The sequence below is a fragment of the Bombina bombina genome, chromosome 6 (assembly GCF_027579735.1).
Source record: "Bombina bombina isolate aBomBom1 chromosome 6, aBomBom1.pri, whole genome shotgun sequence".
In the NCBI taxonomy this organism is placed as follows: Eukaryota; Metazoa; Chordata; class Amphibia; order Anura; family Bombinatoridae; genus Bombina; species Bombina bombina.
Window position 1 is genome coordinate 379,584,585 of NC_069504.1, and position 25,153 is coordinate 379,609,737.

Here is a 25,153-nt window from a genome sequence, read left to right on the forward strand (position 1 = left end):
AAATAACAACTTACTCCCCTTAAATTCCCTCCACAATGTACTGTGAATGCTAAACACCTGCAGCTTCTCATCTGCGCAACTGAGCATGCTCAGAGATAACTACGGTGGCTGCATTGGGACAAACAACTAAAAGCAAAGTTAAAAATGGAAAATGCCTGAAATTACAATGTAACAATGTTCATATAAACAAAACAACTAAAATGTAACCTAAGTAGCCCTGATATATGTGATAAATAACTAGTCTTCACAATATGTAACAAAACTTAGCAAAAACAAAAATTGACTACAAATAAATATTATATCTTAACTACTGAGGGGAATAAGTAAGATGTTACTTACAAAAAAACAGGCAAGTAATGAATATCAAGTGTAATTATGAAATCTATACCCTGTAACAGGACATAATTAATTTGACCAGGGAGACAAATGAAACCTACCTACCGAAAAAATTGCTTTAACTAGGTGGGAATATGTCAAAAAGACATAAAAATTATGAATACAATCTTAATCATTCCTGAATAATCTAATAACTGACATCCAAGCAGGCTAGGATTAAGGCAGACGCCGAAACCGGGCAGCCTTTTTGTTCTCTGTATTTCAATTGTATATTATATTTTCTTTTCACTCTTACCCTGGGGGTTAATTAACCCTTTTGTTAAACATTAAAGTTTTGCTTTTTACTTGCTTTTTGGTGCTCCTACTATTTTTGTTTTTGGAATTTTGCTAGCAGTGGCCACTGTGAGCACACTAAGCGGGTTTAATTATTACAAACATACCCTACTGCGGAGGTACAGCACCATCCAGCTTGGACTATTATTTCTTAAGGGACATTCACCAATCACCAACAAGAGCCTTACAACAAGGATCAAATTAGCAGCCCCACAGGGAGCGGAAGAAGAAAGCACCCAGAGGCAGGAATGTGGTGAGTCACTGGAGATATATAAATTATATTATATTGGTGTGTTTGGAAGAGAACTTTCCCTTTAACATTGCAACTGTCAGGGGAGGTGGGGGATGACCCACTGACATTGCATAACAGAAATTATTATTTCATTATCCAAGCTGCTTGTGAAAAGTGACTTATTTTATTCAAATATAAACTAATTCATTGTGCACACACCCTTCTTTAGCTCCCCCTTTTTTCTTTGATCATAATAACTGAAAGACTCAGAGTATGACTATCAGATTAGTATGAATCTATGGCTAGCTGTACTACCCAATATACTATTACGTGTAAAATATGTACAAACAGGATCATTACAAGAAACATTGCATATCAAAATGGGTATTAAGGCCCCTAGGTATTAAAGTATCCAAGGTGTAAATCCCCCTGGTCTCATTTTGCAACAACAATTTGGCCCTATTACCCTCTCTCAGTAAGGGAGGGACGTGATCAATGATCACGTATCACAAATCGGCCACAGTATGTTTGGCAGACAAAAAAGTGTCTAGCCACTGGCTGATCACTTTCACCAGTGGCTAGGTCAGAACGTATGGATGCCCTGTGATTGGCCATATGGGTGCGTAGATCATCATTCGTTTTGCCAATGTAATATCTGCCACAGCAACAGTGCAGCATGTACACTATAAATTTGGTAGTACATGTGACTCTGTGCTTAATGGCATAGCATTTGTTGTGCCATGGGTGGACAAAATGGGTGATTTGTACCAACCCATTACAGGTAGTGCAACCCATACACTTAAAACAACCATGTTTAGGCTTTCCTAACCAAGTCTTATTGGTATAACTTTGGACATTGTCAGGACGCATCAAGTAGTCCCTCAAAGATCTTGAGTGTTTATAACCAACCCTCGGATGGATGGTATTCTTAAAGCATAAGCGTTCATCTGTGTTGATGATGTGCCAATTCTCCTGTAGAATACTGGGTGTTTGCCACTTGTCAGGAGAATATGTGGTCACGAACGTCATCCTTGAAGCCATGTCAGGTGTGTCTTTGCTGGTTCTCTTTATCAATGCTTCAGCTTGTGTCAATGTGGACATAGTAGATTTGATATCCTGAATGGTTTTATGTTTATATCCCCTTTGGATAAACTTGTTCTCCATTTCCTGGAGTTGTTCTAACTTTTTAGTTTCAGTACTGTTGTTCCGTACCACTCTCTTCAATTGGGAGATATTCAGTGCCCTTTTAAGGGCCGGTGGATGGTGGATGGCAGCTCTCAGCTCTTAGTATGGAGTTCCTATCTGTTTTGGTATATAGAGTAGTCTCTAGGGGATTACCATTCTTGAAGATTAACAAATCTAAAAACTCAATACAGGTATCAGAAGCATTCATTTTGAATTTGAGGTGTTCACTTGATCCGTTTAGTTGGGCAAACCAGTTATCCAACTCATGTCTGGTGCCCGTCCAAATGATACACAAGTCATCTATATATCTCTTGAACATCCTGATGTTTGGGTCACTAAATAGATCAGTGTCAAATAGCTCAAATTCTGGCATAAAGATGTTGGCATATATTGTGGCCATATACGACCCCATTGCCGTTCCAGAAATCTGTAAGTAAAATTTCCGTTCAAAACGGAAATAATTACATTCCAGGCAGAATTTGAGAAGACGTAATATTACCTCCACAGGTGGATCCACATATGGGTATCGATTTAAATGTCTCCTTGTGGCATCCAGGCCACCTGTATGAGGAATTGCAGTATACAAACTGGTGACATCCAGTGTCACCAGTAAGTCAGTATCAGTGATCGTCATATCATCCTGTTGTAGAATCTTAATCATTTCAATTGAATCTAATAGATATGATTGGATGTTTGTTACTAAAGGCTGTAGTATAGAATCCACATAGATAGCGAGGGATTGTAAAACAGATCCACGAGCAGAGACGATTGGTCTCCCCGGAGGTTTCAATGGATTTGTATCTACCTTAGGCAAGGTTTTATCAATCCAGCCTTGTTGTTCCAAAGATTGCGTGTAATCATCAATACCCTTCTTAAATCCCTTTATAAGATCTCCAGGTAAGGCTCTATAGCTCTATAGGTCTTGCTGTCATTCAATTGAAGCAAAATTTCCGACCTGTAATCATCATAGTTCATAACTACCAGAGCACCCCCCCTTGTCTGCTTCTCTGAAAACAAGTTTAGAATTGTTTCTCAAGTCCATCAATGCTTTCCACTCCTTTCCAGATAGGTTTTTGTGTATTTGAGGTTGATTCAAATGCATAGCTGTTGTAAGATCATGTTTCATCAATCTGGAGAAGGTGTTAATACTAGCATTCTGGCTCTTAGGATCAAAATCACTCTTCTTCCTCAGTGTACTTCCCTCCATAGTACTATCTTTAAAGAATTATTTTAATCTTAAATTCCTTTGGAATTTATAGGTCTCAATCTCCAAATCAAAGGGATCTGTTTTGGTGGTAGGTATGAATGAGAACCCTTTCCATAGAACCGTACGTTCTTCATTGGTCAAATATGGTCACTTAAGTTAATAATATTCTCCTCTATTTCCTCCATTGGCGTGGTGGCCTCCCTCTCCTTCTTGCTCCTATGTTTCCCTTGGCATATCCTTCTCCACCATAGTTTTTTGATGATCTGGTGGTAACGCCTTGGGTAGTACCCGAGGGTAGACTGTGCACATTGGTCTCACCCTCTGATCCTGTATCAGAGTTGTCAACAGTTAATAGGGTTCTAGGTTTAAATACCTGTTGTCGTCTAGGTCTACTGTATCTTCTCTCTTCAGGCCCCAAGGATCACTTATATAACTTTTTCTCCCTGTAGTCAGAGATGACCGCCTCCCACTTACATTCTTTAAACGTTACAAATTCCTAGGACTAAGTGCCGCACAGCACAAAATGCGTCTCTTTTTCATCTCCTTCGCGTTGGTGTGTTTGTTTCACTGATTGATTGTTGGAATAAAGTTCCATTTTATTGGAGTTTCCAAGTGTGCTGCCTCTTCGTTTCTTCTAAGAACTATTGCTACCTTGTTCTTCCTACCATTTGTAGCAAGTGAAGTGTGATAGCTCATGATTTGCTACTTGTAGCTAGTGCTGGTACAAAACTCTCGCTACAGGTAGCTAACATTGTATAATCCAGCCCATACCTTCTCTGTCATGGGACTTTTTGGGGTTCAATACATTTCCTGAGTCCTCTCCAAGGCTCAGTATTAGAATCAATTGTTTCAAAGTGATTTTAGGTAAATGTAGAGCTTTGTATCGTAAAATGTATCTGAAATTATTGCCGGGTTATCAATATCGGTATTCATTTTAAAATCTCTAGTACAATATGTAAAGCTCAGGAGATTAAAGAAGAGAAGCTGTCATGGCTATTCTATTTTAATACAAAGAGATCACTTTCAACCTGCTCCAATTTTCCTTAAAATCAAAATTAAACTTTCATGATTCAGATAAAGCACACAATTAAAAAAACAACAACTTTCCAATCTACTTCCATTATCAAAATCTGTACAGTCTTGGGGAGAACTTCTAGGTGGCGGCCATGACTGGTCACTGATATCAGTGGCTCCGATGCAGACTGCTGAAAACAGACTAAGGGGACGATTTATTAAAGTGCGGACAGACATGATACAATGTAGTGTATCATGTCCGCCTCACATCGATAAATGCCGATAGCATACGCTGTCAGCATTTATCTTGCCCAAACAGTTCTGGTAAACTGCTTGTGCAATGCTGCCCCCTGCAGATTCGTGGCTGCTAGCAGGGGTTGTCAATCAGCCAGATCATAAAGGATTGGTCGGATTAATGTCCTCTGCCTCAGAACAGGCTGACAAGATATGGAGCAGTGGTCTTTAGATGTGGTCACTCATTTACTAGAGGATCATCTTGAGCGGCTCCTAGATTGCTGGGGAGAAGAGTGGAGCATGGTATCTACACTCAGTTTAATGGATGTGCCTGGATCACTGGCAGGAAAGAGCCGGCTGCTGATCTAGGAAAGAATGCAGAGGAACCCACCTGTTTGCAGGAGAATGCGGGGTGTACAATTCGCGGTGTGGCCCAGGTTACTACTGAATCGAGTGTGAAGTGGATCATGCTGTCTGATGGTTATATGAGATGGAGATCTGGTGAAACAAGCACTCCCTTGCGCGTAAGAAAGGTAGAAGTAGAGGCATCTTCGGTTAAGCCTAACTCACAGCAGGACGTTGTGACTGTTGAATATAAGCTGGAACTAGCATCTGTAAAACCCAGTGCACCTCCTTACAAACCATCTGCATTTCCCTATTTAGGATCTGCTTCTATATTGTATGTGCGGGATAAGCCCAGATGAGCGATGGGACACTTTTTCTTTGAGAATATAAGAGAGACTGCAATAATGGAATATCTTCACAGTCCCCATTCAAACCCTTGCTCTTGTCCATATCAACATGCTAACTTGGCGAGATGGTGTGGGCTAATGATCTACCTTCAATATAGGACTGCTGGGGTCACTGGCTGATCTGGCTCCTGTATGCCCTACTTATATCTGATCCTTTTTGTATAAGCTCTGTTATCTAGTTATAAAGCTCACTTATTAGTTAATTTGACATTGTTGGACATTGCATATCATGCATTCAGTTTTTAGAACTTCCCAAGTTCTCTGTTATTGAACCCTTGACTATATGACAGTTAGAGGCTGGAGAGGTTCTTTAGGGTTTTTCTGTGATTATTAGTTACATACTATACCGTGGAATCTATATGTTTAATAGGTGTATTTGTCCTACCAGAAAAGATCACTTACTTTATTTGGAAGATTACCCCTAGTCACTTCCCTTTTGAAAGGGGCTCTGTGTGTTTTAGCTAGTTATAGCTAAAACTATATATGACATATACCCGCAAAATTAGCAACTTTCTAGGTATATGACATGCTGTCAGCAGCCAAGACAGCATGCCTTATTTCTCTTTTGACAAAGGAGGTTTTGCTTCCTACCTAACTGACAAGTGTATATTTTGAGAATTTTTATTACATATTTGATAAAAATGATTACACTCTATGGGGGATATCTATCAAGCCGTCAACTTTGTTGCATTTGCCAACACCAATACGCTCGCCTAACATTGCCAAACATCACGTATCTCAATATAAAAAAAAGCCTGCAAAAAGACGTGCACTAATTACGGGGCAATGAGCATCGGACTGTTGTTAACTAGCAGTCATCGATCTGGCGTCTATTCGGCTTTTTACCAAGTTTATTTATATCCTGTCAATAAACGCCACTATACTAAAATGTTTAACCCCTATCCCACCACTCCCCGATCCCGCCGCAACATAAATAAAGTTATTAACCCCTATCCCACCGCTCCCTGACCCCGCCACTAGTAAACAAAATGTATTAACCCTTAAACCTCTGGTCTCCCACATCACTACCACTAACTAAACCTATTAACCCCTAAACCACCAGCCCCCCACATCGCCATAAACTAAATTAAGCTATTAACCTCTAAACCTAACAACCCGCTAACTTTAAATTTAAATTACCACATCCCTATCCTAAAATAAATTTAAACTTACCTGTAGAATTAAAATAAACTATTTTTAAACTATTAATTAACCTACCCTAACTATTATCCTACAATTAAATTAAATTAGCAATTAAATAATAGACATGTGCACGGCTAAAAAATTCGGTTCGTTTTCGGTTCGGATCGATTCGGACTTTTCAAATTTCGTTTCGGATCGAATCGGATTCGGCAAAATTTGAATAAATTCGTTTCGGATTTATTCGGATCCGAATAAATTCGTTTCGGATTTATTCTGATTCGGCTGAATTCGGTTCTATTCCGTTCCGAAATTCGGTATGTTTTTAGTACACTAACACCCATTTAGTACACTAAGTCACTAACACCCATAAACTACCTATGAATCACTAAACCGAGGCCCCCCCACATCGCAAACCCTATAATAACATTATTTAACCCCTAATCTGCCGATCGGATATCGCCGCAACCTACATTATAGCTATTAACCCCTAATCTGCTGTCCCTAACACCGCCGACCCCTACATTATAGTTATTAACCCCTAATCTGCCTCCCCCAAAGTCGCCGCAATCTAACTACAAGTATTAACCCCTAATCTGCCGACCCGATATCGCCGCCGCCTACATTATAGCTATTAACCCCTAATCTGCTGTCCCTAACACCGCCGACCCCTACATTATAGTTATTAACCCCTAATCTGCCTCCCCCAACGTCGCCGCAATCTAACTACAAGTATTAACCCCTAATCTGCCGACCCGATATCGCCGCCGCCTACATTATAGCTATTAACCCCTAATCTGCTGTCCCTAACACCGCCGACCCCTACATTATAGTTATTAACCCCTAATCTGCCCCCCCCAACGTCCCCGCAATCTAACTACAAGTATTAACCCCTAATCTACCGACCGCAAATCGCCGCCACTATAATAAATGTATTAACCCCTAAACCGCCGCACTCCCGCCTCGCAAACACTATAATACATTTTATTAACCCCTAATCTGCCCTCCCTAACATCGCCGCCACCTACCTACAATTATTAACCCCTAATCTCCCGCCCCCAACGTCGCCGCTACTATAATAAGGTTATTAACCCCTAAACCTAAGTCTAACCCTAACACTAACACCCCCTAACTTGAATATAATTTAAATAAAACGAAATAAGTTTACTATAGTTAAATAAATGAATCCTATTTAAAACTAAAGACTTACCTGTAAAATAAACCCTAATATAGCTACAATATAACTAATAGTTACATTGTAGCTATTTTAGGATTTAGTTTTATTTTACAGGCAACTTTGTATTTATTTTAACTAGGTACAATAGCTATTAAATAGATATTTACTGTTTAATAGCTACCTAGTTAAAATAATTACAAATTTACCTGTAAAATAAATCCTAACCTAAGTTACACTAACACCTAACACTACACTATCATTAAATTAACTAAATAAATGAATCATATTTAAAACAAAATACTTACCTGTAAAATAAACCCTAATATAGCTGCAATATAACTAATAGTTACATTGTAGCTATTTTAGCATTTATATTTATTTTACAGGCAACTTTGTATTTATTTTAACTAGGTACAAAAGCTATTAAATAGTTATTGACTAATTAATAGCTACCTAGTTAAAATAATTACAAAATTACCTGTAAAATAAATCCTAACCTAAGTTACAATTAAACCTAACACTACACTGTCATTAAATAAATTAACTACAAGTACCTACAATTATCTACAATTAAATAAACTAAAGTACAAAACCCCCCCACTAAATTACAAAAAATAAAAAAACACTAAATTACAAAAAATAAAAAAATATTACAAGAATTTTAAACTAATTACACCTAATCTAAGCCCCCTAATAAAATAACAAAGCCCCCCAAAATAAAAAAATGCCCTACCCTATACTAAATTACAAAAGTAATCAGCTCTATTACCTTACCAGCCCTGAACAGGGCCTTTTGCGGGGCATGCCCCAAAGAAAACAGCTCTTTTGCCTGTAAAAAAAAAACACAATCCCCCCCCCACATTACAACCCACCACCCACATACCCCTACTCTAACCCAAACCCCCCTTAAATAAACCTAACACTACCCCCCTGAAGATCTCCCTACCTTGAGTCGTGTTCACCCAGCCGGGCCGAAGTCTTCATCCGATGGGGCAGAAGAGGACATCCAGACCGGCAGAAGTCTTCATCCAAGCGGGGCAAGAAGAGGTCTTCCATCCATCATACAAGTACCAAAATACAAACAAACACTAAATTACCAAAAATAATAAAATATTACAATAATTTTAAACTAATTACACCTAATCTAAGCCCCCTACTAGCTATTAATATATCTTCAATATAACTAATAGTTACTATTAAACCTAACACTACACTATCATTAAATAAATTAACTACAAGTACCTACAATTAAATACAATTAAAAAAACTAAACTAAAGTACAAAACCCCCCCCACTTAATTACAAAAAATAAAAAAATATTACAATATATATATTACAATTATATATTACAATATATATATAAATATTACTGTTTAATAGCTACCTAGTTAAAATAATTACAAAATTACCTGTAAAATAAATCCTAACCTAAGTTACTATTAAACCTGGAATCAGCCAATCAGATTGACCTCGCATTCTATTGGCTGATCGGAACAGCCAATAGAATGTGAGGTCAATCTGATTGGCTGATTCCATCAGCCAATCGGATTGAACTTGAATCTGATTGGCTGATTGAATCAGCCAATCAGATTTTTCCTACCTTAATTCCGATTGGCTGATAGAATCCTATCAGCCAATCGGAATTCAAGGGACGCCATCTTGGATGACGTCACTTAAAGGTACAGTCACCTAGTCGTTGGATCAAGAAAGAAGAGGATGCTCTGCGTGGGATGTCTTCAGGATGCTGCCGCTCCGCTCCCGATGGATGAACAGAGAAGATGCCGCCTGGATCAAGACTTCTGATGGATGGAAGACCTCTTCTTGCCCCGCTTGGATGAAGACTTCTGCCGGTCTGGATGTCCTCTTCTGCCCCATCGGATGAAGACTTCGGCCCGCTGGGTGAAGACACGGTAGAGAGATCTTCAGGGGGGTAGTGTTAGGTTTATTTAAGAGGGGTTTGGGTTAGAGTAGGGGTATGTGGGTGGTGGGTTGTAATGTGGGGGGGGTATTGTGTTTTTTTTTACAGGCAAAAGAGCTGTTTTCTTTGGGGCATGCCCCGCAAAAGGCCCTGTTCAGGGCTGGTAAGGTAATAGAGCTGATTACTTTTGTAATTTAGTATAGGGTAGGGCATTTTTTTATTTTGGGGGGCTTTGTTATTTTATTAGGGGGCTTAGATTAGGTGTAATTAGTTTAAAATTCTTGTAATATTTTTTTATTTTTTGTAATTTATTGGGGGGGGTTTTGTACTTTAGTTTAGTTTTTTTAATTGTATTTAATTGTAGGTACTTGTAGTTAATTTATTTAATGATAGTGTAGTGTTAGGTTTAATAGTAACTATTAGTTATATTGAAGCTATATTAATAGCTAGTAGGGGGCTTAGATTAGGTGTAATTAGTTTAAAATTATTGTAATATTTTATTATTTTTGGTAATTTAGTGTTTGTTTGTATTTTGGTACTTGTATGATGGATGGAAGACCTCTTCTTGCCCCGCTTGGATGAAGACTTCTGCCGGTCTGGATGTCCTCTTCTGCCCCATCGGATGAAGACTTCGGCCCGGCTGGGTGAACACGACTCAAGGTAGGGAGATCTTCAGGGGGGTAGTGTTAGGTTTATTTAAGGGGGGTTTGGGTTAGAGTAGGGGTATGTGGGTGGTGGGTTGTAATGTGGGGGGGGGGAATGTGTTTTTTTTTACAGGCAAAAGAGCTGTTTTCTTTGGGGCATGCCCCGCAAAGGGCCCTGTTCAGGGCTGGTAAGGTAATAGAGCTGATTACTTTTGTAATTTAGTATAGGGTAGGGCATTTTTTTATTTTGGGGGGCTTTGTTATTTTATTAGGGGGCTTAGATTAGGTGTAATTAGTTTAAAATTCTTGTAATTTTTTTTATTTTTTGTAATTTAGTGTTTGTTTTTTTGTACTTTAGTTTAGTTTATTTCATTGTATTTAATTGTAGGTACTTGTAGTTAATTTATTTAATGATAGTGTAGTGTTAGGTTTAATAGTAACTTAGGTTAGGATTTATTTTACAGGTAATTTTGTAATTATTTTAACTAGGTAGCTATTAAACAGTAAATATCTATTTAATAGCTATTGTACCTAGTTAAAATAAATACAAAGTTGCCTGTAATTAGTTTAAAATTCTTATAATATTTTTTTATTTTTTGTAATTTAGTGGTTTTTTATTTTTTGTAATTTAGTGGGGGGGTTTTGTACTTTAGTTTATTTAATTGTAGATAATTGTAGGTACTTGTAGTTAATTTATTTAATGATAGTGTAGTGTTAGGTTTTATTGTAACTTAGGTTAGGATTTATTTTACAGGTAATTTTGTAATTATTTTAACTAGGTAGCTATTAAACAGTAAATATCTATTTAATAGCTATTGTACCTAGTTAAAATAAATACAAAGTTGCCTGTAAAATAAATATAAATGCTAAAATAGCTACAATGTAACTATTAGTTATATTGTAGCTATATTAGGGTTTATTTTACAGGTAAGTATTTAGTTTTATATAGGATTAATTTATTTAGTTAATTTAATGACAGTGTAGTGTTAGGTGTAATTGTAACTTAGGTTAGGGTTTATTTTACAGGTAAATTTGTATTTATTTTAGCTAGGTAGTTATTAAATAGTTATTAACTATTTAATAGCTATTGTACCTAGTTAAAATAAATACAAAGTTGCCTGTAAAATAAATATAAATCCTAAAATAGCTACAATGTAACTATTAGTTATATTGTAGCTACATTAATAGCTAGTAGGGGGCTTAGATTAGGTGTAATTAGTTTAAAATTATTGTAATATTTTATTATTTTTGGTAATTTAGTGTTTGTTTGTTTTTTTGTACTTTTCTGATGGATGGAAGACCTCTTCTTGCCCCGCTTGGATGAAGACTTCTGCCGGTCTGGATGTCCTCTTCTGCCCCATCGGATGAAGACTTCGGCCCGGCTGGGTGAACACGACTCAAGGTAGGGAGATCTTCAGGGGGGTAGTGTTAGGTTTATTTAAGGGGGGTTTGGGTTAGAGTAGGGGTATGTGGGTGGTGGGTTGTAATGTGGGGGGGGGGATTGTGTTTTTTTTTTTACAGGCAAAAGAGCTGTTTTCTTTGGGGCATGCCCCGCAAAAGGCCCTGTTCAGGGCTGGTAAGGTAATAGAGCTGATTACTTTTGTAATTTAGTATAGGGTAGGGCATTTTTTTATTTTGGGGGGCTTTGTTATTTTATTAGGGGGCTTAGATTAGGTGTAATTAGTTTAAAATTCTTGTAATATTTTTTTATTTTTTGTAATTTAGTGGGGGGGGGTTTGTACTTTAGTTTAGTTTTTTTAATTGTATTTAATTGTAGGTACTTGTAGTTAATTTATTTAATGATAGTGTAGTGTTAGGTTTAATTGTAACTTAGGTTAGGATTTATTTTACAGGTAATTTTGTAATTATTTTAACTAGGTAGCTATTAAATAGTCAATATCTATTTAATAGATATTGAACCTAGTTAAAATGAATACAAAGTTGCCTGTACAATAAATATAAATGCTAAAATAGCTACAATGTAACTATTAGTTATATTGCAGCTATATTAGGGTTTATTTTACAGGTAAGTCTTTAGTTTTATATAGGATTCATTTATTTAGTTAATTTAATGATAGTGTAGTGTTAGGTGTAATTGTAACTTAGGTTATGATTTATTTTACAGGTAAATTTGTATTTATTTTAGCTAGGTAGTTATTAAATAGTTATTAACTATTTAATAACTATTGTACCTAGTTAAAATAAATACAAAGTTGCCTGTAAAATACATATAAATCCTAAAATAGCTACAATGTAACTATTAGTTATATTGAAGCTATATTAATAGCTAGTAGGGGGCTTAGATTAGGTGTAATTAGTTTAAAATTATTGTAATATTTTATTATTTTTGGTAATTTAGTGTTTGTTTGTATTTTGGTACTTGTATGATGGATGGAAGACCTCTTCTTGCCCCACTTGGATGAAGACTTCTGCCGGTCTGGATGTCCTCTTCTGCCCCATCGGATGAAGACTTCGGCCCGGCTGGGTGAACACGACTCAAGGTAGGGAGATCTTCAGGGGGGTAGTGTTAGGTTTATTTAAGGGGGGTTTGGGTTAGAGTAGGGGTATGTGGGTGGTGGGTTGTAATGTGGGGGGGGGGGATTGTGTTTTTTTTTTACAGGCAAAAGAGCTGTTTTCTTTGGGGCATGCCCCGCAAAGGGCCCTGTTCAGGGCTGGTAAGGTAATAGAGCTGTTAACTTTTGAAATTTAGTATAGGGTAGGGCATTTTTTTTTATTTTGGGGGGCTTTGTTATTTTATTAGGGGGCTTAGATTAGGTGTAATTAGTTTAAAATTCTTGTAATATTTTTTTATTTTTTGTAATTTAGTGGTTTTTTATTTTTTGTAATTTAGTGGGGGGGTTTTGTACTTTAGTTTATTTATATGTAGATAATTGTAGGTACTTGTAGTTAATTTATTTAATGATAGTGTAGTGTTAGGTTTTATTGTAACTTAGGTTAGGATTTATTTTACAGGTAATTTTGTAATTATTTTAACTAGGTAGCTATTAAACAGTAAATATCTATTTAATAGCTATTGTACCTAGTTAAAATAAATACAAAGTTGCCTGTAAAATAAATATAAATCCTAAAATAGCTACAATGTAACTATTAGTTATATTGCAGCTATATTAGGGTTTATTTTACAGGTAAGTATTTAGTTTTAAATATGATTCATTTATTTAATGATAGTGTAGTGTTAGGTGTAATTGTAACTTAGGTTAGGATTTATTTTACAGGTAAATTTGTATTTATTTTAGCTAGGTAGTTATTAAATAGTTATTAACTATTTAACCTCTTAAGGACATATGACGGAATTTTTCCGTCATAAAACAATTGAGCAAACAGAAAGCTGTGTCCTTAAAGGGTTAATAACTATTGTACCTAGTTAAAATAAATACAAAGTTGCCTGTAAAATAAAAATAAATCCTAAAATAGCTACAATGTAACTATTAGTTATATTGTAGCTATATTAGGGTTTATTTTACAGGTAAGTATTTAGTTTTAAATAGGAATAATTTATTTAATTATAGTAAATTTATTTCGTTTTATTTAAATTATATTTAAGTTAGGGGGTGTTAGTGTTAGGGTTAGACTTAGGTTTAGGGGTTAATAACATTATTATAGTAGCGGCGACGTTGGGGGCGGGAGATTAGGGGTTAATAATTGTAGGTAGGTGGCGGCGATGTTAGGGAGGGCAGATTAGGGGTTAATAAAATGTATTATAGTGTTTGCGAGGCGGGAGTGCGGCGGTTTAGGGGTTAATACATTTATTATAGTTGCGGCGATTTGCGGTCGGCAGATTAGGGGTTAATACTTGTAGTTAGATTGCGGCGACGTTGGGGGGGCAGATTAGGGGTTAATAACTATAATGTAGGGGTCGGCGGTGTTAGGGACAGCAGATTAGGGGTTAATAGCTATAATGTAGGCGGCGGCGATATCGGGTCGGCAGATTAGGGGTTAATACTTGTAGTTAGATTGCGGCGACGTTGGGGGAGGCAGATTAGGGGTTAATAACTATAATGTAGGGGTCGGCGGTGTTAGGGACAGCAGATTAGGGGTTAATAGCTATAATGTAGGGGTCGGAGGTGTTAGGGACAGCAGATTAGGGGTTAATAGTTATAATGTAGGTGGCGGCGATATCGGGTCGGCAGATTAGGGGTTAATACTTGTAGTTAGATTGCGGCGACGTTGGGGGAGGCAGATTAGGGGTTAATAACTATAATGTAGGGGTCGGCGGTGTTAGGGACAGCAGATTAGGGGTTAATAGTTATAATGTAGGTGGCGGCGATATTCGGTCGGCAGATTAGGGGTTAATAAAATAATGCAGGTGTCAGCGATAGCGGGGGCGGCAGATTAGGGGTTAATAAGTGTCAGATTAGGGGTGTTTAGAGACTCGGGGTACATGTTAGGGTGTTAGGTGCAGACTCACGGCTAGATTTGGAGTTTGGCGGTAAAAGGGCTGTTAACGCTCCGCGGGTTTTTTTCTGGCCGCACCATAAATTTAACTCTGGTATCGAGAGTTCAAACAAATGCTGCGTTAGGCTCCAAAAAAGGAGCGTAGAGCATTTTTACCGCAAATACAACTCTCGATACCAGAGTTGCTTACGGACGCGGCCGGCCTCAAAAACGTGCTCGTGCACGATTCTCCCATAGGAAACAATGGGGCTGTTTGAGCTGAAAAAAAACCTAACACCTGCAAAAAAGCAGCGTTCAGCTCCTAACGCAGCCCCATTGTTTCCTATGGGGAAACACTTCCTACGTCTGCACCTAACACTCTAACATGTACCCCGAGTCTAAACACCCCTAGCCTTACACTTATTAACCCCTAATCTGCCGCCCTCGCTATCGCTGACCCCTGCATTACACTTTTAACCCCTAATCTGCCGCTCCGTAAACCGCCGCCACCTACGTTATCCCTATGTACCCCTAATCTGCTGCCCTAACATCGCCGACCCCTATGTTATATTTATTAACCCCTAATCTGCCCCCCACAACGTCGCCGACACCTACCTACACTTATTAACCCCTAATCTGCCGACCGGACCTGAGCGCTACTATAATAAAGTTATTAACCCCTAATCCGCCTCACTAACCCTATCATAAATAGTATTAACCCCTAATCTGCCCTCCCTAACATCGCCGACACCTACCTTCAATTATTAACCCCTAATCTGCCGACCGGAGCTCACCGCTATTCTAATAAATGTATTAACCCCTAAAGCTAAGTCTAACCCTAACACTAACACCCCCCTAAGTTAAATATAATTTTTATCTAACGAAATAAATTAACTCTTATTAAATAAATGATTCCTATTTAAAGCTAAATACTTACCTGTAAAATAAATCCTAATATAGCTACAATATAAATTACATTTATATTATAGCTATTTTAGGATTAATATTTATTTTACAGGTAACTTTGTATTTATTTTAACCAGGTACAATAGCTATTAAATAGTTAAGAACTATTTAATAGTTACCTAGTTAAAATAATTACAAATTTACCTGTAAAATAAATCCTAACCTAAGTTATAATTAAACCTAACACTACCCTATCAATAAAATAATTAAATAAACTACCTACAATTACCTACAATTAACCTAACACTACACTATCAATAAATTAATTAAACACAATTGCTACAAATAAATACAATTAAATAAACTATCTAAAGTACAAAAAATAAAAAAGAACTAAGTTACAGAAAATAAAAAAATATTTACAAACATAAGAAAAATATTACAACAATTTTAAACTAATTACACCTACTCTAAGCCCCCTAATAAAATAACAAAGACCCCCAAAATAAAAAATTCCCTACCCTATTCTAAAATACAAAAATTACAAGCTCTTTTACCTTACCAGCCCTGAACAGGGCCCTTTGCGGGGCATGCCCCAAGAAGTTCAGCTCTTTTGCCTGTAAAAAAAAACATACAATACCCCCCCCCCAACATTACAACCCACCACCCACATACCCCTAATCTAACCCAAACCCCCCTTAAATAAACCTAACACTAAGCCCCTGATGATCTTCCTACCTTGTCTTCACCATGCCAGGTTCACCGATCCGTCCTGGCTCCAAGATCTTCATCCAACCCAAGCGGGGGTTGGCGATCCATAATCCGGTGCTCCAAAGTCTTCCTCCTATCCGGCAAGAAGAGGACATCCGGACCGGCAAACATCTTCTCCAAGCGGCATCTTCTATGTTCTTCCATCCGATGACGACCGGCTCCATCTTGAAGACCTCCAGCGCGGATCCATCCTCTTCTTCCGACGACTAGACGACGAATGACGGTTCCTTTAAGGGACGTCATCCAAGATGGCGTCCCTCGAATTCCGATTGGCTGATAGGATTCTATCAGCCAATCGGAATTAAGGTAGGAATTTTCTGATTGGCTGATGGAATCAGCCAATCAGAATCAAGTTCAATCCGATTGGCTGATCCAATCAGCCAATCAGATTGAGCTCGCATTGTATTGGCTGATCGGAACAGCCAATAGAATGCGAGCTCAATCTGATTGGCTGATTGGATCAGCCAATCGGATTGAACTTGATTCTGATTGGCTGATTCCATCAGCCAATCAGAAAATTCCTACCTTAATTCCGATTGGCTGATAGAATCCTATCAGCCAATCGGAATTCGAGGGACGCCATCTTGGATGACGTCCCTTAAAGGAACCGTCATTCGTCGTCTAGTCGTCGGAAGAAGAGGATGGATCCGCGCTGGAGGTCTTCAAGATGGAGCCGGTCATCATCGGATGGAAGAACATAGAAGATGCCGCTTGGAGAAGATGTTTGCCGGTCCGGATGTCCTCTTCTTGCCGGATAGGAGGAAGACTTTGGAGCACCGGATTATGGATCGCCAACCCCCGCTTGGGTTGGATGAAGATCTTGGAGCCAGGACGGATCGGTGAACCTGGCATGGTGAAGACAAGGTAGGAAGATCATCAGGGGCTTAGTGTTAGGTTTATTTAAGGGGGGTTTGGGTTAGATTAGGGGTATGTGGGTGGTGGGTTGTAATGTTGGGGGGGGGGGTATTGTATGTTTTCTTTTACAGGCAAAAGAGCTGAACTTCTTGGGGCCTTCCCCCGCAAAGGGCCCTGTTCAGGGCTGGTAAGGTAAAAGAGCTTGTAACTTTTTAAATTTAGAATAGGGTAGGGAATTTTTTATTTTGGGGGTCTTTGTTATTTTATTAGGGGGCTTAGAGTAGGTGTAATTAGTTTAAAATTGTTGTAATATTTTTCTTATGTTTGTAAATATTTTTTTATTTTCTGTAACTTAGTTCTTTTTTATTTTTTGTACTTTAGATAGTTTATTTAATTGTATTTATTTGTAGCAATTGTGTTTAATTAATTTATTGATAGTGTAGTGTTAGGTTAATTGTAGGTAATTGTAGGTAGTTTATTTAATTATTTTATTGATAGGGTAGTGTTAGGTTTAATTATATCTTAGGTTAGGATTTATTTTACAGGTAAATTTGTAATTATTTTAACTAGGTAACTATTAAATAGTTCTTAACTATTTAATAGCTATTGTACCTGGTTAAAATAAATACAAAGTTACCTGTAAAATAAATATTAATCCTAAAATAGCTATAATATAAATGTAATTTATATTGTAGCTATATTAGGATTTATTTTACAGGTAAGTATTTAGCTTTAAATAGGAATCATTTATTTAATAAGAGTTAATTTATTTCGTTAGATAAAAATTATATTTAACTTAGGGGGGTGTTAGTGTTAGGGTTAGACTTAGCTTTAGGGGTTAATACATTTATTAGAATAGCGGTGAGCTCCGGTCGGCAGATTAGGGGTTAATAATTGAAGGTAGGTGTCGGCGATGTTAGGGAGGGCAGATTAGGGGTTAATACTATTTATGATAGGGTTAGTGAGGCGGATTAGGGGTTAATAACTTTATTATAGTAGCGCTCAGGTCCGCTCAGCAGATTAGGGGTTAATAAGCGTAGGTAGGTGTCGGCGACGTTGTGGGGGGCAGATTAGGGGTTAATAAATATAACATAGGGGTCGGCGATGTTAGGGGCAGAAGATTAGGGGTACATAGGGATAACGTAGGTGGCGGCGATTTGCGGTCGGAAGATTAGGGGTTAATTATTTTAAGTAGCTTGCGGCGACGTTGTGTGGGGCAAGTTAGGGGTTAATAAATATAATATAGGGGTCGGCGGGGTTAGGGGCAGCAGATTAGGGGTACATAAGTATAACGTAGGTGGCGGTCGGCAGATTAGGGGTTAAAAATTTTAATCGAGTGGCGGCGATGTGGGGGGACCTCGGTTTAGGGGTACATAGGTAGTTTATGGGTGTTAGTGTAGTTTAGGGTACAGTAGTTAAGAGCTTTATTAACCGGCGTTAGCCAGAAAGCTCTTAACTCCTGCTTTTTTCAGGCGGCTGGAATCTTGTCGTTAGAGCTCTAACGCTCACTGCAGAAACGACTCTAAATACCAGCGTTAGAAAGATCCCATTGAAAAGATAGGCTACGCAAATGGCGTAGGGGGATCTGCGGTATGGAAAAGTCGCGGCTGTAAAGTGAGCGTTAGACCCTTTAATCACTGACTCCAAATACCAGCGGGCGGCCAAAACCAGCGTTAGGAGCCTCTAACGCTGGTTTTGACGGCTACCGCCGAACTCTAAATCTAGGCCTTAGTGTTTCCCCATAGGAAACAATGGGGCTGCGGTGTTAGTTTTTTTTCAGCCGAAACTCCCATTGTTTCCTATGGGGAAATGCCGAATTTTACCGAGCAAATTCGGATTTATTCGGAGATACGGCAGCTATTTCGGATTCATTCGGTAGATTCGGAAGTATTTTAATTCGGAAATCCGAATCGATCCGAATCTCCGAATTTACCGAATTTACCGAATTTCCGAATTAATCCGAAACGAACCGCACATGTCTATTAAATAAACTAAATTACATATTAAAAAAAAACTAACCCTACTAAAATTATTTAAATCTACTATTAAACCTTATTACAAATTACTAAATTAAAAAAAAAAAATCTAAGTTGCAAAAAAATAAAAACTCTAAATTACGAAAAAAAAAAAAAAACATTATCAAAAATGAAAAAGAATTAAACATAATCTAATAGCCCTATCAAAATAAAAAAGACCCCCCAAATAAAAAAAACCCCTAGCCTACAATAAACTACCAATGACCTTTAAAAGGGCCTTTTGTGGGGCATTGCCCCAAAGAAATCAGCTCTTTTACCTGTAAAAAAAATACAAACACCCTCCCCAACAGTAAAACCCACCACCCAACCAACCCCCCAAATAAAAACTCCCCATTGCCCAGAAAATGACATTTGTATGGGCATTGCCTTTAAAAGGGCATTTAGCTCAGCCCATATATGGTGGCATTGCCCTAAGTTGCTCCCTTTCTGGAATGACATAACAGAACACTTGAAACTCATTCTAGGTGACCAATTCTACCTATCCCCTCTCACAGCTTTATTTAGTTATAAACCAGACAAGGGGTGTACATTTAGATGGAAACTCCTCCAATATTGCCTAAACAGTGCCAGGTTGCTTATCTCTCGTAAGTGGAAATCTTCAAAGGTGCCAACTGTGCAGGAGTGGCTACACAACACATCTGAACTCCTTGAAATTGAGAAATACTCATATTATAAAAACAACTCTCTGTCAGTTTTTCATAATATCCAGTTCTACTGGGACTCTCTCTTCCACACACTAGTTACTCTGGATAATTGAAATTTACAGTTCCCTATAGCCCAGGTGGACCTACCCCCCCTCCCCCCTTTTTCCTTCCCCCCCCCCCCCCCCCGACACTCTTCCCCTCTTTTACTTGACCCTATGCAATAGCTGGAATGGTTGATAGGTTGTTAGATAATTTATTTTAACCCGTCTGTTTCACTTATGTTGATATATCTTTCCTTTTATTTTTGTTATTTATAAGTATCAAAGGTATGATGGGATTACCTATCCAGACTGAATGCATACCATCCATCACTTGGTCACGTTTGTGGCATAACCGCCTGTTAGCTATTGTACTACCTGCAACTATTTGTACATTTTTTTCTATTGTCACTTTATGGTATGACACTCTGTATCGCAGTTTATTTTTCCTTAATAAAGCTTATTTAAAACTCAAAAAAAAAAAAAAAAAAAAAAAAAAAAAAGGCCATTTAGCTCTTTTACATGCCCAGACCATAATCTAAAAATAAAACCCACCCAAAAAAACCTTAAAAAACTAAGATTTTGTCTTTTGTCCTCACGCTGCTAACATTCCATTCAGGATGCGTGAGCAACTGCCTTTGGCGACGGACATTACAAATGCAATTATACTATAGATAGGGATGTTGTAATCTTAATATAAAGTTAGCAGGTTGTTAGATTTAGGGGTTAATAGCTTAATTTAGTTTATGGAGATGTGGGGGGCTGACGGTTTAGGGATTAATAGGTTAGTTAGTGGTAGTCATGTGGGAGGCCAGAGGTTTAGGGGTTAATACTTTTATTTAGATTGCGGCGGTGTCAGGGAGCGGCAGCATAGGGGTTAATAACTTTTATTTAGGTGGCTGTGATGTCGGGGGCGGCAGATTAGGGGTGTTTAGACTCGGGGCTTATGTTAGGGTGTTAGGTGTAAACGTAACTTGTTTTCATACATAGAAATCAATGGAATATCTGGCAGCATTGAACATAAGCTTTCGATGCTTTCAGACTCCCATTGATTCCTATGGCATCCACAGGCCAACAGGGTGACGGATTAAAAACCAGGTACGCTGAGCCGGAATAGCCGCAAGCGTACCTGTTAGAAATTTGATAACATTGAAAAAGTGTCAGATAGAGCCGAATGTGTATTCGGAACATCTGTAATGATGTAAGCATCGATCTGTATTGGATTGAGACCGGCGGATCTTATGTTACGTCACAGATTTCAACATTTGCCGGTCTGTAGACTTTAATAATTTGGTCGGAATCAAGCTCGCAACAATTACGCTGTGGAATTCCGGCGTATTTGCGGTTGACGGCTTGATACATATCCCCCTATATGTATTATAGTATAAATATATAACCACACCCTATGGTATGCCTTACATACACAGTCTAGTTAACTTGCTATTTCTTCCTATTTGGCCAATTTACTAGGTAGCTAACAATACCTAAATATTCAATTTATTTTTAGTCTATAGTTCCACTTAGACTGATTTTCATGTACTAATTATACACCTGTCCTAACTCCAGTTCATTACTTTACATTCTCAAAAGCCCTCTCTCCCCTTTTCCATTGAGTCAGATGGGTTTTCCCGCTCATCCAAGCATACCAACATTGTTTAGTATCTATAAGTTCCTTAACTACAGTTTAATTTCTCAGTATTCATTTTTCTGGTTCCTTTGAAATGACTAATGTATTATCTAATTAACCCAAGTGTATCCTTAGGGGTCCAAAAGTGTGCCTACATTGCTTATATTCCCTTATAATTCCTATGGTGTTTAACTCTTTTGCTTGAAGATCCAAGAGTGGCCTTTTGTGTTTCAATAGGAGTTTCTATCATTGTCCCTGTTATGACTATCGGCGACTTATATGTTTAAAATTTCGAGGTGCTTTCATCAAGTTTGTTTGTAGTACAGGTGGTTATGTCATTATACAACTGACATGGGCAATATTATATACAGGTGGTGCTATATGCAGACATAGATAATTAAAGAGACAGTCAACACCAGAATTGTTGTTGTTTAAAAAGAAAGATAATCCCTTTATTACCCATTCCCCAGTTTTGCATAACCAACACAGTTATAATAATACATATTTTACCTCTGTAATTATCTTGTATCTTAGCTTCTGCTGACTGCCCCCTTATTTCAGTTCTTTTGACAGACATGCAGTTTAGCCAATCAGTGCTCACTCCTAGGTCACTTTACGTGCATGAGCTCAATGTTATCGATATGAAACATGTGAACTAATGCCCTCTAGTGGTCAAAATGTATTCAGATTAGAGGCAGTCTTCAAGGTCTAAGAAATTAGCATATGAACCTCCTAGTTTTAGCTTTCAACTAAGAATACCAAGAGAACAAAGCAAAATTGGTGATAAAAGTAAATTGGGAAGTTGTTTAAAATTGCAAGCCCTATTTAAAACATGAAAGTTTTTTTGGACTTAACTGTCCCTTTAAGTACAGAAAAAAAATAGTAGCATATTTTAAGCACTCTGGGAAACACTAAATTAGATTGGTCCAAAAGAGAGGACACACAATGAAACGTCCTCACCACAATATGAGCGTAAAAATAAAAAATAAAACTTAACATTTATTATATCAAGAAAATAATAAAAGAGAAATATAAAATCACTTTACAAACACTTAAAACAATAAATAACATACAGGGGGACATGAAAGGTCCAAATCACAGTACTGTATGAAACAAAAGGAGCCCAAATATAGAGTCTACCAGTGATTATAATGTCTCCCAAAGCCCCTGACACACGTTTCGCATCCTGCTTTTTCAAAGGCAATTTGCTTGTGATGACTTTCTGGTTTAAATAGGTTCTTTCAGCCAATCATTTTGTCTTACCAGGAATAAACCAATCACATTTTCTAATTCCCAACTGACACAGTAAGCTGTTATTTAATTGCTACAGATTTGTAGTAACACTCATATGCTCTTTATAAGCTATATTCCATGCTGTTGGACTTGAACATAATGCATAAATGTTCTGCTAATAATCCACATACAGAACAAAGCAATATTGTTACTTTTTATGGGGGTGATATTAATTATAGGGTAGAAGTGTTCAGAAACAGAGTAACTCCTCTACATATGTCAGATCTATCTGCTGATTGCCATTGGTCATGCAGAAACAAAGGCTTGTCTCTCCCGGCCAATAGCAGACAAGTAAGCAGAACAAAGCAATATCGTTACTTTTATGGGGGTGATATTAAGTATAGGGTAGACGTGTTCAGAAACAGAGTAACTCCTCTACTTATGTCAGATCTATCTGCTGATTGCCATTGGTCATGCAGAAACAAAGGCTTGTCTCTCCCGGCCTATAGCAGACAAGTAAGCAGAACAAAACAATATTGTTACTTTTATGGGGGTGATATTAAGTATGAACTATGTCTGTATAACCAAAATGTTACTGTGATGTTACTGTGATTTTGCTTTTGATTTATGGAAGCACATGATGCTTGTACCTATATATTTTAAACCTCTATAAAAAAACAACATATGTACAGTCTTTTTTTGTGCACACGTTTGGAGGAATCAGCTCCTGCTAAGTATGTGCAAGAGTTAATAGTATATAAGTATTTGTAATTGGCTAATGGCTATGACATGATACCGTGGCGGGAATAATGGAAGTAACTTTGACATTTGAAATTCAGAGTAAATGTTATTGCATTTTCTTTCTAGTATGTATTTGTTGATTACGCAATTCTATTTTATTTAATGGTCCTTTAATGGAATGTCTCCATTGGATGATGACCCTTTTTAAATGATGTTTGATAGACAATGGGATTAAGGGACATACTGTAACTGAACGGCCAGAGACTGGGCTAGATTACAAGTGGTGCGTTACATTTATCATGCTTAGAATATTAATTTGCATATAAAAAGTTGAAAGTAAAAACATTTGCTCGAGCTCAATAAAATTTAACACGTGTCGGGTTAGCGAGACTGAAGATCTCGCATAAAGGGCTAGGGCTAAAATAAAAGGTGCACCAAACACAACATAAATACTTTAAAATAAACAGTTGCACTCATATGTACACTATCTACACTAAAATTATTTATAAAAATATTAATAAAAATTATTTTTAAGGGTTCAAAGGTATATGGTAAATGGCCAAATATGTGACTGCAAAGGGCTGTGTTTTATATATATATATATATATATATATTATAAACAGCATGAAAGAAAACTTGCGTCACACGGTCACAGTAAAATCTGTTTTAAAAAATCCAGCGAGTGCAAGTTTTCTTTCATGCTGTTTATAATTATCTACTAGCACCCTGGTAGATGTTTTCAAGGTAAGGTAATTTGGGTTTATTTATTTTGGGTTTATTTAATGGGGTGTTAGGTTAGGGGTTGTTAGGTTAGGGGGTGTTAGGTTAGTGTACTGTACTTAGCTATTTAAATAGTTATTTGCGTTGTGGGTTTTGGCGGTTTAAAGGGTTAATAAGTTAAATAGGTTTATTGCGATGTAGGGGTTTTGCAGTTTAGGGGTTAATAGGGTAAATAGTTTTTTGTGTGATTTCTAACAAGAAACAAGGGTGCAACAGCACTACACTTAATATAAAAGGGAGGCCTATATCTGGTTATATTGGTTAACCTTTTTTCGGCTGGAGTGTTGATGCATAAACAAACTTGTGGAGTTAATGTCAAAAAAGAAGAAATTTGACCAAAAGATGCATCTGATTAGCACTTCTCACTCCATATATAAGTTAACTAACATCAAATTTACAGGGGTGTGGTTCAGTAGTAGTTTAAAAATTAACTTTTATTGAGAACATTAAAAACCTGCAACACAAACAAAATGTGCATTAAAAACACAAATAGATAGATGACTTCCTAAATTTTAGATAATGAATAGTACAGAAATCCTAATCTAGGTGACTGAGGCCCCTAGTGTGGCCTTGGAGCTCAATATGAAAGAGGTGGTTATATACTTGGGTAATATAAGCAAAAGGGTATACCCATATATTGGAATTACATACGCTCCAACTCTGTAGCTCTATCTGTTAGTGGTTTAATTATACTTTTAAAACACTTCTGGAATAATAGGGAAGAGATATTTGAATATTTCTGAAGTAATGTATTGAATTACAGAGATGCAATTAATCTGAGGTATATAGAGTGTATAACACACTCAATTGCACTGCAACTTCCCTATTTGTGTATCTTGAGTTGTATCAGACAAGGAGTGATATTCCTTTTAGTTTAGCCGATAGACAGATTAAATTAATTCTTTTTCTTTTAATATTTGTAGTATAAGTGTTTGGAGAGAGTAATATAGATTAT